This window comes from Palaemon carinicauda, chromosome 37, assembly GCF_036898095.1.
Source record: "Palaemon carinicauda isolate YSFRI2023 chromosome 37, ASM3689809v2, whole genome shotgun sequence".
Lineage (NCBI taxonomy): Eukaryota > Metazoa > Arthropoda > Malacostraca > Decapoda > Palaemonidae > Palaemon > Palaemon carinicauda.
In genome coordinates this window covers 56683963-56701376 of record NC_090761.1, presented here as the reverse complement: position 1 = coordinate 56701376, position 17414 = coordinate 56683963, and the positions used below count along the sequence as shown (strand labels likewise).

The window sequence follows — 17414 nt, the reverse complement described above, 5'->3', positions numbered from 1 at the left end:
TCCGAGTATTGAGTCAATACTGTCGCGTCCCCCATACCCTGACGAGGTGGTATTGGGAACGTCTTAACCCAGAGTTCCTTCTGGAACTCCAGGTCAACTGCCTAAGACGGGTCACACTTCTTCCTTCACACACAAGCTTACGTAGGCCACATGGTTCCTTGCGGTGCAAGGAACTTGTGAGGTGCAGGGACTCCTTTTCTCGAGTGCGACTCACTCGGATTCTGAGTCCCCGGGTAAAGCCAAAGCCAGTATGGCTGGGGACTTTCCACCCTTCCTAAGGGATAAGTCACCCTTTGTAAATAGCGTGGTTTGTATTTCGGTTACGGAACAAATGACAAATTCGAAGATAATTTGTATTTTTCCTAACCATACAAACCTTAGCTATTTACACATATTTGCCCGCCAGCCCTGTCCCCCAAGACAAGTCCTACCTCTAAGTGAAAGTGAGTATTCACCTGTGTGTGAGGGGGAGGAGGGGTAGCTAGCTACCACTCCCCTACCCCCCCCGCTAACTAGCGCGGGGGTAATACACCCTCGTTAAATTCTAATGGCTCGCCATTTCAGCTACGCTAAAAGTAATACCCTTTGTAAATAGCTAAGGTTTGTATGGTTAGGAAAAATACAAATTATCTTCGAATTTGTCATTTTCTCCAGTTCCTGTTCAACCAACGAGGGAGGAAGTAAGTCCAACAGTCTCTCCTGCTGGTGTTTCTCCCCCTCGGGGGAGTTCACTTACAGAGACTCCTCTTCGGAGGACTGCAGAAGGTCAGCTTGCTGATCCCACGTCCCCTAGAGGGCGTATTCGTCGCAAGGCTCGCCTTTCTCTTCGCCAGAGAGGCCTTCCTTCACCTGCGGTGAGGAGGCGCCTCTTTGGTTCTACATCTTCGTTGCAGTCCCCTGCAGAGGAGCCTCGCCAGCGATCACCGACTGTTCCTGCTTTGGTCCTGGACCTCTCAGCGGATCATTCGCGATCCCCTTCGGTGGAAGGTCGTCCGTTATAATGGACACGTTGACCTTCCACCCGTCAGACCTGCCGACCTGCTCTCACCATTCCTGAGTGCTGATGCGCGCTACGCGCCGACGGAACCTGGTACTGTGCTTCACCAGAGCAGCTGCCAATGTGCCTCATCACAGCACCTGGCACTGTGCCTCATCACAGCACCAGGCACTGTGCTTCATCACAGCACCTGGCACTGTGCTTCATCACAGCACCTGGCACTGTGCCTCATCACAGCACCTGGGATTGTGCTTCATCACAGCACCTGGCACTGTGCCTCAACACAGCACCTGGCACTGTGCTTCATCACAGCACCTGGCACTGTGCTTCATCACAGCACCTGGCACTGTGCCTCATCACAGCACCAGGCACTGTGCTTTATCACAGCACCTGGCACTGTGCTTCATCACAGCACCAGGCACTGTGCCTCATCACAGCACCTGGCACTGTGCCTCATCACAGCACCTGGCACTGTGCTCCATCACAGCACCTGGCACTGTGCTCCATCACAGCACCTGGCACTGTGCTCCATCACAGCACCTGGCACTGTGCTTCATCACAGCACCTGGCACTGTGTCTCATCACAGCACCTGGCACTCTGCTTCATCACAGCAACTGGCACTGTGCCTCATCATAACACCTGGCGATTTGCCTCATCACAGCACCTGGCACTGTGCCTCATCGCAACACCTGGCACTGTGCTTCATCACAGCAACTGGCACTGTGCTTTATCAAACTACTGGTACTGTGCTTCATCAAAGCAACTAGCACTGTGCCTTATCACAGCACCAGGCACTGTGTTTCATCACCGCACCTGGCACTGTGCCTCATCATAGCACCTGGCACTGTGCCTCATCACAACACCTGGCACTGTGCCTCATCATACCACCTGGCACTGTGCCTCATCACAACACCTGGCACTGTGCTTCATCACAGCACCTGGCACTGTGCCTCATCACAGCACCTGGAACTGTGCCTCATCACAGTACCTGGCACTGTGCTTCATCACAGTCACTGGCACTGTGCTTCATCACAGCACCTGGCACTGTGCCTCATCACAGCACCTGGAACTATGCCTCATCACAGCAACTGGCACTGTGCTTCATCACAGCACCTGGCACTGTGCCTCATCACAGCACCTGGCACTGTGCCTCATCACAGCACCTGGCACTATGCTTCATCACAGCACCTGTTACTGTGCTTCATCACAGCACCTGTTACTGTGCTTCATCACAGCACCTGACACTGTGCATCATCACAGCACCTGGCACTGTGCCTCATCACAGCACCTGGCACTGTGCTTCATCACAGCACCTGGCACTGTTCCTCATCACAGCACCAGGCACTGTGCTTCATCACAGCACCTGGCACTGTGCCTCATCACAGCACCTGGCAGTGTGCTTCATCACAGCAACCGGCACTGTGCCTCATCACAGCACCTGGCACTGTGCCTCATAACAACACCTGGCACTGTGCCTCATCACAGCAACTGGCACTGTGCTTCATCACAGCACCTGGCACTGTGCTTCATCACAGCACCAGGCACTCTGCTTCATCACAGCACCTGGCACTGTGCCTCATCACAGCACCAGGCACTGTGCCTCATCACAGCACCTGGCAAGGTGCTTCATCACAGCACCTGGCAAGGTGCTTCATCACAGCACCTGGCACTGTGCTTCATCACAGCACCTGGCACTGTGCCTCATCACAGCACCTGGCACTGTGCTTCATCACAGCACCTGGCACTGTGCTTCATCACAGCACCAGGCACTCTGCTTCATCACAGCACCTAGAACTGTGCCTCATCACAGCACCTGGCACTGTGCCTCATCACAGCACCTGGCACTGTGCTTCATCACAGCACCTGGCACTGTGCTTCATCACAGCACCTGGCATTGTGCCTCATCACAGCACCTGGCACTGTGCCTCATCACAGCACCTGGCACTCTGCTTCATCACAGAACCTAGCACTGTGCCTCATCACAGCACCTAGCACTCTGCTTCATCACAGCACCTGGCACTGTGCCTCATCACAGCACCAGGCACTGTGCCTCATCACAGCACCTGGCACTGTGCCTCATCACAGCAACAGGCACTGTGCCTCATCACAGCACCTGGCACTGTGCTTCATCACAGCACCTGGCAGTGTGCCTCATCACAGCACCTGGCAAGGTGCTTCATCACAGCACCTGGCACTGTGCTTCATCACAGCACCTGGCACTGTGCCTCATCACAGCACATGGCACTGTGCTTCATCACAGCAACTGGCACTGTGCCTCATCACAGCACCTGGCACTGTGCCTCATCACAGCACCTGGCACTGTGCCTCATCACAGCACCTGGCACTGTGCCTCATCACAGCACCTGTCACTGTGGCTCATCACAGCACCTGGTACTGTGCTTCACCAGAGCAGCTGTCACTATGCCTCACCAGAGCAGCTGCCACTGTGCCTCATCACAGCACCTTGCATTGTGCTTCATCACAGCACCTGGCAGTGTGCCTCATCACAGCACCTGGCACTGTGCTTCATCACAGCACCTGGTACTGTGCCTCATCACAGCACTTGGCACTGTGCCTCATCACAGCACCTGGCACTGTGCTTCATCACAGCACCTGGCACTGTGCCTCATCACAGCACCTGGCACTGTGCTTCATCACAGCACCAGGCACTGTGCCTCATCAGCACCTGACACTGTGCCTCATCACAGCACCTGGCACTGTGCCTCATCACAGCAACAGGCACTGTGCCTCATCACAGCACCTGGCACTCTGCCCAGCACCTGGCACTCTGCCTCATCACAGCACCTGGCAGTGTGCCTCATCACAGCACCTGGCAAGGTGCTTCATCACAGCACCTGGCACTGTGCCTCATCACAGTACCTGGCACTGTGCTTCATCACAGCACCTGGCACTGTGCTTCATCACAACACATGGCACTGTGCTTCATCACAACACCTGGCACTGTGCCTATTCACATCACCTGGTACTGTGCCTCATCACAGCACCTGGCACTGTGCTTCATCACAGCACCTGGCACTGTGCCTCATCACAGCACCTGTCACTGTGGCTCATCACAGCACCTGGTACTGTGCTTCACCAGAGCAGCTGCCACTGTGCCTCATCACAGCACCTGTCACTGTGCCTCATCACATCACCTGGCACTGTGCTTCATCACAGCACCTGGCACTGTGATTCATCACAGCACCAGGCACTGTGCTTCATCACAGCACCAGGCACTGTGCTTCATCACAGCACCTGGCACTGTGCTTCATCACAGCACCTGGTACTGTGCTTCACCAGAGCAGCTGCCACTGTGCCTCATCACAGCACCTGGCACTGTGCTTCATCACAGAACCTGGCACTGTGCTTCATCAAAGCACCTGGCACTGTGCCTCATCACAGCACCAGGCACTGTGCTTCATCAAAGCACCTGGCACTGTGCCTCATCACAGCACCAGGCACTGTGCTTCATCACAGTCACTGGCACTGTGCTTCATCACAGCACCTGGCACTGTGCCTCATCACAGCACCTGGCAAGGTGCCTCATCACAGCAACTGGCACTGTGCTTCATCACAGCACCTGGCACGGTGCCTCATCACAGCACCTGGCACTGTGCCTCATCACAGCACCTGGCACTATGCTTCGTCACAGCACCTGTTACTGTGCTTCATCACAGCACCTGTTACTGTGCTTCATCACAGCACCTGACACTGTGCATCATCACAGCACCTGGCACTGTGCCTCATCACAGCACCTGGCACTGTGCTTCATCACAACACCTGGCACTGTGCCTCATCACAGCACCAGGCACTGTGCTTCATCACAGTCACTGGCACTGTGCTTCATCACAGCACCTGGCACTGTGCCTCATCACAGCACCTGGCAAGGTGCCTCATCACAGCAACTGGCACTGTGCTTCATCACAGCACCTGGCACGGTGCCTCATCACAGCACCTGGCACTGTGCCTCATCACAGCACCTGGCACTATGCTTCGTCACAGCACCTGTTACTGTGCTTCATCACAGCACCTGTTACTGTGCTTCATCACAGCACCTGACACTGTGCATCATCACAGCACCTGGCACTGTGCCTCATCACAGCACCTGGCACTGTGCTTCATCACAGCACCTGGCACTGTGCCTCATCACAGCACCAGGCACTGTGCTTCATCACAGCACCTGGCACTGTGCCTCATCACAGCACCTGGCACTGTGTTTCATCACAGCAACCGGCACTGTGCCTCATCACAGCAACTGGCACTGTGCTTCATCACAGCACCTGGCACTGTGCTTCATCACAGCACCAGGCACTCTGCTTCATCACAGCACCTGGCACTGTGCCTCATCACAGCACCAGGCACTGTGCCTCATCACAGCACCTGGCAAGGTGCTTCATCACAGCACCTGGCACTGTGCTTCATCACAGCACCTGGCACTGTGCCTCATCACAGCACCTGGCACTGTGCTTCATCACAGCACCTGGCACTGTGCTTCATCACAGCACCAGGCACTCTGCTTCATCACAGCACCTAGAACTGTGCCTCATCACAGCACCTGGCACTGTGCCTCATCACAGCACCTGGCACTGTGCTTCATCACAGCACCTGGCACTGTGCCTCATCACAGCACCTGGCACTGTGCCTCATCACAGCACCTGGCACTCTGCTTCATCACAGAACCTAGCACTGTGCCTCATCACAGCACCTGGCACTCTGCTTCATCACAGCACCTGGCACTGTGCCTCATCACAGCACCAGGCACTGTGCCTCATCACAGCACCTGGCACTCTGCTTCATCACAGCAACAGGCACTGTGCCTCATCACAGCACCTGGCACTCTGCCTCATCACAGCACCTGGCACTGTGCCTCATCACAGCACCTGGCACTGTGCTTCATTACAGCACCTGGCAGTGTGCCTCATCACAGCACCTGGCAAGGTGCTTCATCACAGCACCTGGCACTGTGCTTCATCACAGCACCTGGCACTGTGCTTCATCACAGCACCTGGCACTGTGCCTCATCACAGCACATGGCACTGTGCTTCATCACAGCAACTGGCATTGTGCCTCATCACAGCACCTGGCACTTTGCCTCATCACAGCACCTGGCACTGTGCCTCATCACAGCACCTGGCACTGTGCCTCATCACAGCACCTGTCACTGTGGCTCATCACAGCACCTGGTACTGTGCTTCACCAGAGCAGCTGCCACTATGCCTCACCAGAGCAGCTGCCACTGTGCCTCATCACAGCACCTTGCATTGTGCTTCATCACAGCACCTGGCAGTGTGCCTCATCACAGCACCTGGCACTGTGCTTCATCACAGCACATGGTACTGTGCCTCATCACAGCACTTGGCACTGTGCCTCATCACAGCACCTGGCACTGTGCTTCATCACAGCACCAGGCACTGTGCCTCATCACAGCACCTGGCACTGTGCCTCATCACAGCACCTGACACTGTGCCTCATCACAGGACCTGGCACTGTGCCTCATCACAGCAACAGGCACTGTGCCTCATCACAGCACCTGGCACTGTGCCTCATCACAGCACCTGGCACTGTGCCTCATCACAGCACCTGGCACTGTGCCTCATCACAGCACCTGGCACTGTGCCTCATCACAGTACCTGGCACTGTGCTTCATCACAGCACCTGGCACTGTGCTTCATCACAACACATGGCACTGTGCCTATTCACATCACCTGGTACTGTGCCTCATCACAGCACCTGGCACTGTGCTTCCTCACAGCACCTGGCACTGTGCCTCATCACAGCACCTGTCACTGTGGCTCATCACAGCACCTGGTACTGTGCTTCACCAGAGCAGCTGCCACTGTGCCTCATCACAGCACCTGGCACTGTGCCTTATCACATCACCTGGCACTGCGCTTCATCACAGCACCAGGCACTGTGATTCATCACAGCACCAGGCACTGTGCTTCATCACAGCACCAGGCCCTGTGCTTCATCACAGCACCTGGCACTGTGCTTCATCACAGCACCTGGTACTGTGCTTCACCAGAGCAGCTGCCACTGTGCCTCATCACAGCACCTGGCACTGTGCTTCATCACAGAACCTGGCACTGTGCTTCATCAAAGCACCTGGCACTGTGCCTCATCACAGCACCAGGCACTGTGCTTCATCTCAGCACCTGGCACTGTGATTCATTACAGCACCTGGCAGTGTGCCTCATCACAGCACCTGGCAAGGTGCTTCATCACAGAACCTGGCACTGTGCTTCATTACAGCACCTGGCACTGTGCTTCATCACAGCACCGGCACTGTGCCTCATCACAGCACCTGGCACTGTGCCTCATCACAGCACCTGGCACTGTGCTTCATTACAGCACCTGGCACTGTGCCTCATCACAATACTTGACACTGCTTCATCACAACACCTTGCACTGTGCTTCATTACAGCACCTGGCACTGTGCCTCATCACAGCACCTGGCACTGTGCCTCATCACAGCACCTGACACTGTGCTTCATCACAGCACCTGGCACTGTGCTTCATCACAGCACCTGGCACTGTGCCTCATCACAGCACCAGGCACTGTGCTTCATCACAGCACCTGGCACTGTGCCTCATCACAGCACCTGGCACTGTGCTTCATCACAGCACTAGGCACTGTGCCTCATCAGAACACTTGGCACTGTGCTTCATCACAACACCTGGCACTGTGCTTCATCACAGCAACTGGCACTGTGCCTCATCACAGCACCTGTCACTGTGCTTCATCACAGCACCTGGCACTGTGCCTCATTACAGCACCTGGCACTGTGCCTCATCACAGCACCTGGCACTGTGCTTCATAACAGCACCTGGCACTGTGCCTCATCACAGCACCTGGCACTGTGCCTCATCACAGCACCTGGTACTGTGCCTCATCACAACACCTAGTACTGTGCTTCACCAGAGCAGCTGCCACTGTGCCTCATCACAGCACCTGGAACTGTGCCTCATCACAGCACCTGGCACTGTACCTCATCACAGCACCTGGCACTGTGCTTCATCACAGCACCTGGCAGTGTGCCTCATCACAGCACCTGGCACTGTGCTTCATCACAGCACCTGGCACTGTGCCTCATCACAGCACCAGGCACCGGGCTTCATCACAGCACCTGGCATTGTGCCTCATCACAGCACCTGGCACTGTGCCTCATCACAGCACCTGGTACTGTGCCTCATCACAACACCTAGTACTGTGCTTCACCAGAGCAGCTGCCACTGTGCCTCATCACAGCACCTGGAACTGTGCCTCATCACAGCACCTGGCACTGTACCTCATCACAGCACCTGGCACTGTGCTTCATCACAGCACCTGGCAGTGGGCCTCATCACAGCACCTGGCACTGTGCTTCATCACAGCACATGGCACTGTGCTTCATCACAGCACCTGGCACTGTGCCTCATCACAGCACCAGGCACCGTGCTTCATCACAGCACCTGGCACTGTGCCTCATCACAGCACCTGGCACTGTGCCTCATCACAGCACCTGACACTGTGCTTCATCACAGCACCTGGCACTCTGCTTCATCACAGCACCTGGCACTGCCTCATCACAGCACCAGGCACTGTGCTTCATCACAGCACCTGGCACTGCCTCATCACAGCACCAGGCACTGTGCTTCATCACAGCACCTGGCACTGTTTTTTATCACAGCACCTGGACTGTGCCTCATCACAGCACCTGGCAAGGTGCTTCATCACAGCACTTGGCAAGGTGCTTCATCACAGCACTTGGCACTGTGCTTCATCACAGCACGTGGCACTGTGCCTCATCACAGCACCTGGCACTGTGCCTTATCACAGCACCTGTCACTGTGCCTAATCACAGCACCAGGCACTGTGCTCCATCACAGCACCTGACACTGTGCTTCATCACAGCATCTGGCACTGTGCCTCATCACAGCACCTGGCACTGTGCCTCATCACAGCACCTGGCACTCTGCTCCATCACAGCACCTGGCACTGTGCTTCATCACAACACCTGGCACTGTGTATCATCACAACACCTGGCACTGTGCTTCATCACAGCAACTGGCACTGTGCTTCATCACAGCAACTGGCACTGTGCCTCATCATAACACCTGGCGATTTGCCTCATCACCACTTGGCACTGTGCCTCATCACAGCACCTGTCACTGTGCCTCATCACAGCACCTGGCACTCTGCTTCATCACAGCACCTGGCACTGTGCTTCATCACAGCAACTGGCACTGTGCCTCATCACAGCACCTGGCACTGTGCCTCATCACAGCACCTGGCACTTACTTCATCACTGCACCTGGCACTGTGCATCATCACAGCACCTGGCATTGTGCTTCATCACAGCACCTGGCACTGTGCTTCATCACAGCACTTGGCACTGTGCCTCATCACAGCACCTGGCACTGTCATCACAGCACCAGGCACTGTGCTTCATCACAGCACCAGGCACTGTGCTTCATCACAGCACCTGGCACTGTGCCTCATCACAGCACCTGGCACTGTGCTTCATCACAGCAACTGGCAGTGTGCTTCATCACAACACCTGGCAGTGTGCCTCATCACAGCACCTGGCACTGTGCCTCATCACAGCACCTGGCACTGTGGCTCATCACGGCACAGTGCCACAGCACCTGGCACTGTGCCTCATCACAGCACCTGGCACTGTGCCTCATCACAGCACCTGGCACTGTGCCTCATCACAGCACCTGACACTGTGCTTCATCACAGCACCTGGCACTGTGCCTCATCACAGCACCTGGCACTGTGGCTCATCACAGCACCAGGCACTGTGCTTCATCACAGCACCTGGCACTGTGCTTCATCACAGCACCTGGCAGTGTGCCTCATCACAGCACCTGGCACTGTGCCTCATCACAGCACCTGGCACTGTGCTTCATCACAGCACCTGGCACTGTGCCTCATCACAACACTTGGGACTCTGCCTCATCACAACACTTGGCACTCTGCTTCATCACAGCAACTGGCACTGTGCCTCATCACAGCACCTGGCACTGTGCTTCATCACAGCACATGGCACTGTGTTTCATCACAGCACCTGGCACTGTGCCTCATCACAGCGCCTGGCACTTTGCCTCATCACAGCGCCTGGCACTGTGCCTCATCACAGCACCTGGCACTGTGCCTCATCACAGCACCTGGTACTGTGCCTCATCACAGCACCTAGTACTGTGCTTCACCAGAGCAGCTGCCACTGTGCCTCATCACAGCACCTGGCACTGTGCCTCATCACAGCACCAGGCACTGTGCTTCATCACAGCACCTTGCACTTTGCTTCATCACAGCACCTGGCAGTGTGCCTCATATCAGCACCTGGCACTGTGCTTCATCACAGCACCTGGCACTGTGCCTCATCACAGCACCAGGCACTGTGCTTCATCACAGCACCTGGCACTGTGCCTCATCACAGCACCTGGCAGTGTGCCTCATCACAGCACCTGGCACTGTGCTTCATCACAGCACCTGGCACTCTGCCTCATCACAGCACTTGGCACTGTGCTTCAACACAGCACCTGGCACTGTGCTTCATCACAGCACCTAACACATGCTTTACTACCTTTGTAGAAACTTTTCACTGCTTGCTTACCACCAACTCCATATAACCTCCTCACATTCCACATTGCTTCCCTATCAACTCTATCATACGCTTTCTCCAGATCCATAAACTCAACATACACCTCCTTACCTTTTGCTAAATATTTCTCGCATATCTGCCTTACTGTAAAAATCTGATTCATACAACCCCTACCTCTTCTAAAACCACCCTGTATTTCTAAGATTGCATTCTCTGTTTTATCTTTGATCCTATTAATCATTACTCTACCATACACTTTTCCAACTACGCTTAACAAACTAATACCTCTTGAATTACAACACTCATGCACATCTCCCTTACCCTTATATAGTGGTACAATACATGCACAAACCCAATCTACTGGTACCATTGACAACACAAAACACATATTAAACAATCTCACCAACCTTTCAAGTACAGTCACACCCCCTTCCTTCAACATCTCAGCTCTCACACCATCCATACCAGACGCTTTTCCTACTCTCGTTTCATCTAGTGCTCTCCTCTCTTCATCTATTGTAATCTCTCTCATTCTCATCTCCCATCACTGGCACCTCAACACCTGCAACAGCAATTATATCTGCCTCCCTATTATCCTCAACATTCAGTAAACTTTCAAAATATTCCGCCCATCTTTTCCTTGCCTCCTCTCCTTTTAACAACCTCCCATTTCCATCTTTCACTGTCCCTTCAATTCTTGAGCCAGCCTTCCTTACTCTCTTCACTTCTTTCCCCCACTCTTTTGCTACAACTAATTTTCCTTCCACCAAAAAATTATCAGACATACCATTAGCCATACCCCTAAACACGTGCACGTCTTTCAATCTTCCAAACATTCTTTTAGTTATCAACACATAATCCATTAATGCCCTTTCTACTACTCTTCCATTTGCCACTCTTACCCATGTATACTTATTTTTATCTTTCTTTTTGAAAAAGCTATTACTTAGCACCATCTTTTGCTCAACACACATATCCACCAGTCTCTCACCACTCATTTTCACCTGGTACGCCATACTTCCCAATGACACCTTCTACCTCTCCAGCGCCCACTTTAGCATTTAAATCACCCATGACAACTACATAATTCCTTCTACTCAGTCCTTCTACACACCTAGTTAATTCATTCCAGAACTCATTCCGCTCTTCTTCACTTTTCTCACTACCTGGCCCATACGCACTGACAAACGCCCAACATTCCCTTGCCAACCTAACCCTTACCCATATTAACCTAGATGATATCTCCTTCCATTCCACTACTTTACCTGTCATCCATTCACTCAGCAACAAAGCCACACTCTCTCTCGCTCTTCCCCTTTCAATCCCAGACACTCTACCAGATATTTCACCAAACATCACTTCACCCTTTCCTTTTATCTTCGTCTCACACAAGTCCAATACATCCATCCTTCTATTCCTAAACATACTTCCAATTTCACATCTTTTACTCTCTATCGTACTACATCCACGCACATTCAAACACCCCAAGTCTACCAGGCAAAGTGGAAAGTCTTCTGTGGTTGGTGTCGTGGAAGGGGTATCTCCCCACTCGATGCCACTATTCCAGCAATAGCGGAGTTTCTTGTGTATTTGCGGGAAGAAATGCGCCTTTCAGTCTCGGCAGTGAAAGGCTATCGCTCAGCCTTAATTCTAGCTTTCAGGCTGAAAGGAATGGACATTTCTTCATCGCTAGAACTTTCTCTACTCATACGTAGTTATGAACTTACCTGCCCTCAGTCGGAAGGAGACCTCCTCCATGGAATGTGGTTCGAGTCCTCAGGTCTCTTAAGAGACCTCCCTATGAACCATTACGCCAGGGATCAGATCGCCACCTTACCTGGAAGACGGTATTCCTGTTAGCTTTGGCTTCCGCCAAGCGTGTTAGCGAACTTCATGGTCTCTCATATGACATCGCCCATTCAAGGGGATGGGGGAGGTAACGTTCAACTTCGTCCCTGAGTTTATTGCTAAGACTTAGAATCCTGGAGTAGCGGACCCTTGGTTCAATTCCTTCCGGATTTCTAGTCTCCGCTCTGTAACAGATGACCCAGACCATCTATTACTATGCCCAGTAGGGAGCTTGGGGCTATAACTCAAAAGAACAGCTACAGTCCGTCCTCATGTGCCAGCATTATTCGTCAGCACAGGGAGGACTAAGAGGAGGGTCGCCAAGAATACCATCTCTGCATGGATTCGTAGGGTGATTCATCTGGCCTTGAATCCAGATCCTCCTCCGCCACGTCGCCCTAGAGCACATGATGTCGGGCATAGCTACGTCCCTGGCCTTCAAAAGAAATTTCTCTGTGAAGCAGGTCCTTCAAGCGGGGGTGTGGACGCGTCGGACAACGTTCACAGCCCACTACCTGCAAGACGTGACCCACAGGAGGCTCGATACGTTGTGGTGGCTGCACAACAGCTGGTTTAAAACCTCAAGCTCCTTATTGGACAAGTAGCAGAAGGTTAAGGGCATTGTTACCCGGTTTTTAGTCTGCATGAATGAAAATGTTTGACTGGTCCTTATTCTTTTCTTCATCATCCCCTCTCTTGGGGAAAGCAGCATCCTGGGTTCTCTGCATAGCTGACCTCAAACCACTGCAGGTAAACCTAGTCTACAAATTTCCATCTAAAGAACTTCAGAGCAACTTCCTAGGATGAATCACACTTCTTCATACCTTCACACACAGCTTGAGTAGGCCGCGATCCTTGCGTAGCAAGGTTCTAGCGAGTGTTATTTCTTGGGTGCTTACACACTCAAATATTGAGCCCCCGGGCAAAGCCAAAAGCCAGTACTGGCTGGGACGTCCACCCTTCCTAATGGGTGAGTCACCCCTATTAAATAGTGTGGTTTGTATTTTAATTACGGAACAAATGACAAATTCGTTGATAATTTGTATTTTTCCTAACTATACAAACCTTAGCTATTTAACCAAACTTGCCCGCCAGCCCTTTCCCCCTTGAAGTCCTACCTCCAAGCAAAGTGAGTTCAAGCACAGGTGTGTTTGAGGGCGGGGGGTTAGCAAGCTACCCTCCCCTACCCCCGCTAACTAGCGGTGTGGGTAGTAAACCCTCGTTAAATTTTAATGGCTCGTCATTTCAGCTACGCTGAAAGTAATACCCCCTATTAAATAGCTAAGGTTTGTATAGTTAGGAAAAATACAAATTATCTACAAATTTGTCATTTTTCTTAATTTCTACTTCCTATTTTGGTATTTTTTTTCTTTTATGCTTCCTGTCTATGTATATTTCTTCATCTATGTTTTCATAGTTTCCTTCAATTATGGTCTCTAGTATTGTAATTCCCTTCAATTGTGTTCCCATTTTATTTTTATTTTATTCCATTATGCTCTCATTCTTTTAGTTACTTTTACTTGAGCATCGTTCATTTGTAAAGCTTCGTCTATTGATGAACTCTATTTTAGAATAATATTACTAATCTATATACCATATTCTGGTGTATTGTAAAGTAATGAGCTTTGGAACTGCTTCAACCTAGGGGATCAAGCTTGCCTAGGTGCCGTATGATGAGCATATTTAATAAACTACTCTTTTGTAGCGAACCACAAAGATATAGCTATTTTAATGGCTTCTACATACAATTGAAAGACTTTCTCATTTATTTGTATTTCAAAATTTTAGATAATCCCCTCAAAATTGTATTAATTGAGTTTCTCAAGTTTAGCATAAAGCTCCCATATCCCTTTACTGCTTATGGTTTACTTTTCAAATATTTTGGGACATTGTTTCTGGCAATTACATTTTCTGAGCCAGATTCAAGTGAATTAGTCCTACATAGGAAGCTGAAATGAAAGGATTCAGATAATAGTCATCATATCTCATCGCGCCAATGTTGAACCCACAGGAGGGCATTGTCATTTACCTCTCTCAGCTCTTGATCTTAGCAGTGGGCATCCTCGTAGGTTGTGTTCCATTGTTTGAAATGTTGCCCCACATAAGCATTCTATTTTGGTGGCTAATCCCCATTGGCAGTTATCTCCAGTTATGCCCACTTTTATCTTTGCTCTATTTAGGGTTACTCAGTCTATTATGGTGAGAGTTATTCCTCTGGGTAGGCCTTCGTTTGGGCTAGGCAGCACCTGATTGGATGGACATTGGTTACTTTCCCACCAGTTATTTAGCCTGTGAGCAGCTGCCTGGATTGGTTCTAGTTCTGCCCCTATTACGAAGGTTTTGCGGAATTTCAGTCTTTGCCTTGCTTCGTGGTGATTGCGGAGTGGATGCCTACGGTCATTAATTTGTTTATTCTTTTCAAGTTTTGCTATCGTTTCTCGTCGCATATCGGGTAGTGGCATACTGGCTACTTTGTATAAAGATGGTAGAGGTGTTGAATTTAGGTTGCCAGTGATAACCCGATAGGACTTATTTAGCTCTGGGTCTACCTTATGTGCATGGCATGAAGGGCCTATCCAAGTTCTGGAGTACTTTCAGCAAAGGGATCTTTATCGTATGCCTGGATGTTCTTTGTGTTCGGCTCTTTTGATTGTTCATTAAGACTTAGGATATAGGTCTTCCTATAGTCTTTAGGGATGATTTTCTTTAAGCTTCCAAAACCAATGATTGGAAGTCATTGTAGTGCTTTAGGACTGTGCTGATATTGGATATCTCAGTCTTCAGGTCTGACTCAAAGCTTTTCCAATTTGTCTTGCACAAGTTGAATCTGGGTTTGGGTTTAGTTTCTCATGGTCTAATAAGTTTTGTGTCAATTATTAATGGTCAGTGTTGCAATTTTGTTATAGGGTCACTAATCGATTTTCAACGTTTTGGGGTAATGTCTAGATGGAGTAAATACCAAGTTGAGTTATATCCCTTTCTCCAGTGTGCTCTCTGAAAGGATGCTTTATCCTTTGCCTCATACAGGAGTGTTAGGTTATGGGTTGCTGTCCAGTTCTCGATGCCTTCACCATCACTGTTTGTATGGCTGTAGACACAGGTGGTGCTGCGGCTAAAAAAGTTACCAATAACAAAACATGCATTGTTTCCTGGTTGGTGAGTTTGTAGCCATGTGAAGTTTGCTGTTGATGGTTTATACATATTTGTGATGGTAATGTATTCAGTGTTCATCTGGAGGATTTCCAGCCCGCCAACCGGGATTCCTTTGCTGTTCAGCATGATGGATTTATCTTGGACAAAGATTTCACTTTCATAAACAGGAATTGAGTGGGATATAAACAAGGTGCTTTCCAGGTATTCTTGGCAGAACCAGAGCCTTATGTACCTCCTGTAGACAGAGTATTTTGGCTCCTAAGTTAGTAAGAAATTTTGATTTGATCGTAGATATTCCTTCAGCATTGAAGCTTATGAGTATAAATTTGGTTGTTATCTTGTTCAGGAGTTGACTGGTTATCCTTTTACCACCCTTTTAGAGGCTGGGCATTATGCGTGTTGTAGTAGTTGTTCTCCTTGCAGATTAACAGGGGCACTAGATGAAGGTTTTCTTCTTCCCCTCAGAATACTAATAATTTAGTACTGTATCTTGGCACGAAATTTCATCTTAAAAGACTGAGAATTCAGTGTTTTCATTAGATTTTGATTTGCTAAAGTTCCCTAAGGTCCACTCTTTCCTTTTACAACATCACTAATGAATTTTTCATAGCCTATTTGCATTACCATTTTTTTAACCTTAGCCTTTGACCATTAAAAGCTTGTCATCCTTTCTTGGTTTCCTCCTTATATCTATCCCTAGACTTTTTTTCTTTCTGTTGGGTTAGAGATATTGTCTGGATATGTTTTCTTGTAAATGCCCCAGTTGAGAGATTTGATTTGTTTATCATTTTTTTCAGAGTATTTTAATTGTTAATCATAAAATTTTCTCTTCCAGATGTACAGAGCAAATTATGTGATAACATCTATACATTATACATCATCTAACCAATAGAGGACAGCATAAATATTTCTGGAAGGATAAAATACTGTTGTAAAATCAGACAGAATGAAGGCACACGAGCTATGCTACTGGCTGATGAAGGGACACTATCATATAATCTAATACAATTGGGACGGATTTTGAGGAATGTATATGGCACCGGATTAAAACCTAAGGTGATATTTTTTTTGCCTGTCATTTTTCTTGGAAACTATAGTGCCTGGTAGTTAAAAATACATATGATATATTTTTATGTGAATAGCTTGTTTGAGCTTGGCTTGCAATGTTATATATGTATCTCTTTCATATGGTGTGCATTGTTTACATTTTAGCAGGTAGCAACTTGATATATATCAATCCAGTAATGCTATAAAAAGGATTATATATTTGATATCTCTATTTTGGCAGATTGTTGGTTATAGAGCCTGGTTTAATTGTGAACTAATTTCTCTTGCAGATGTCATAGTTACTTCTGCATACAAGATCTTGTGGAGTGAGGACGTGCTGAAGAAGTGCTCTGTTGAAATTTAACAACAATAGTGGCAAGTTAAAAGTGAAAATCGTTAAGTTAATAATTTCCAACATCATTAAGTTATGTTAATTGGAATACTAAATAGTGCAAAATTGCAAATTAATAATTGATTACAACTGGGTCACAGGTAAGAGTTACCAATTATGGTTTTCCTGACTCATTTGGACTTAAATACAGTGTAAACTACAAAAATGTTAGGAGCCATTAAGAAAATTAGAAGGAAACCTCATGAAAAGACTGAAACAGGAAAATCAGTTGAAGAAGAAACAAATGAATTTCTACAGGTAATGAAGAATACATCAGTATATGATAGTGACAACATGGAGGAAGGTGCCTGTGGAAGAAATGATGAATCAGCGAATGGATCGTTGGTCACCGTGGAATCTGATGACACTGAATTATGTGACTACTGC

General features: G+C 49.6%; 1 long non-coding RNA gene across 1 annotated transcript in view; it reads left to right on the top strand.

The window, feature by feature from the left end:
* Positions 1-16975, top strand: part of LOC137629118 (uncharacterized) — a 51239-nt gene extending 34264 nt beyond the window's left edge. The window contains exons 3-4 of the long non-coding RNA XR_011041450.1: positions 16425-16645; positions 16927-16975. This is a non-coding gene — a long non-coding RNA (uncharacterized lncRNA). The remainder of the gene's footprint in view (positions 1-16424; positions 16646-16926) is intronic.
* The last annotated feature ends 439 nt before the right edge of the window (positions 16976-17414 follow it).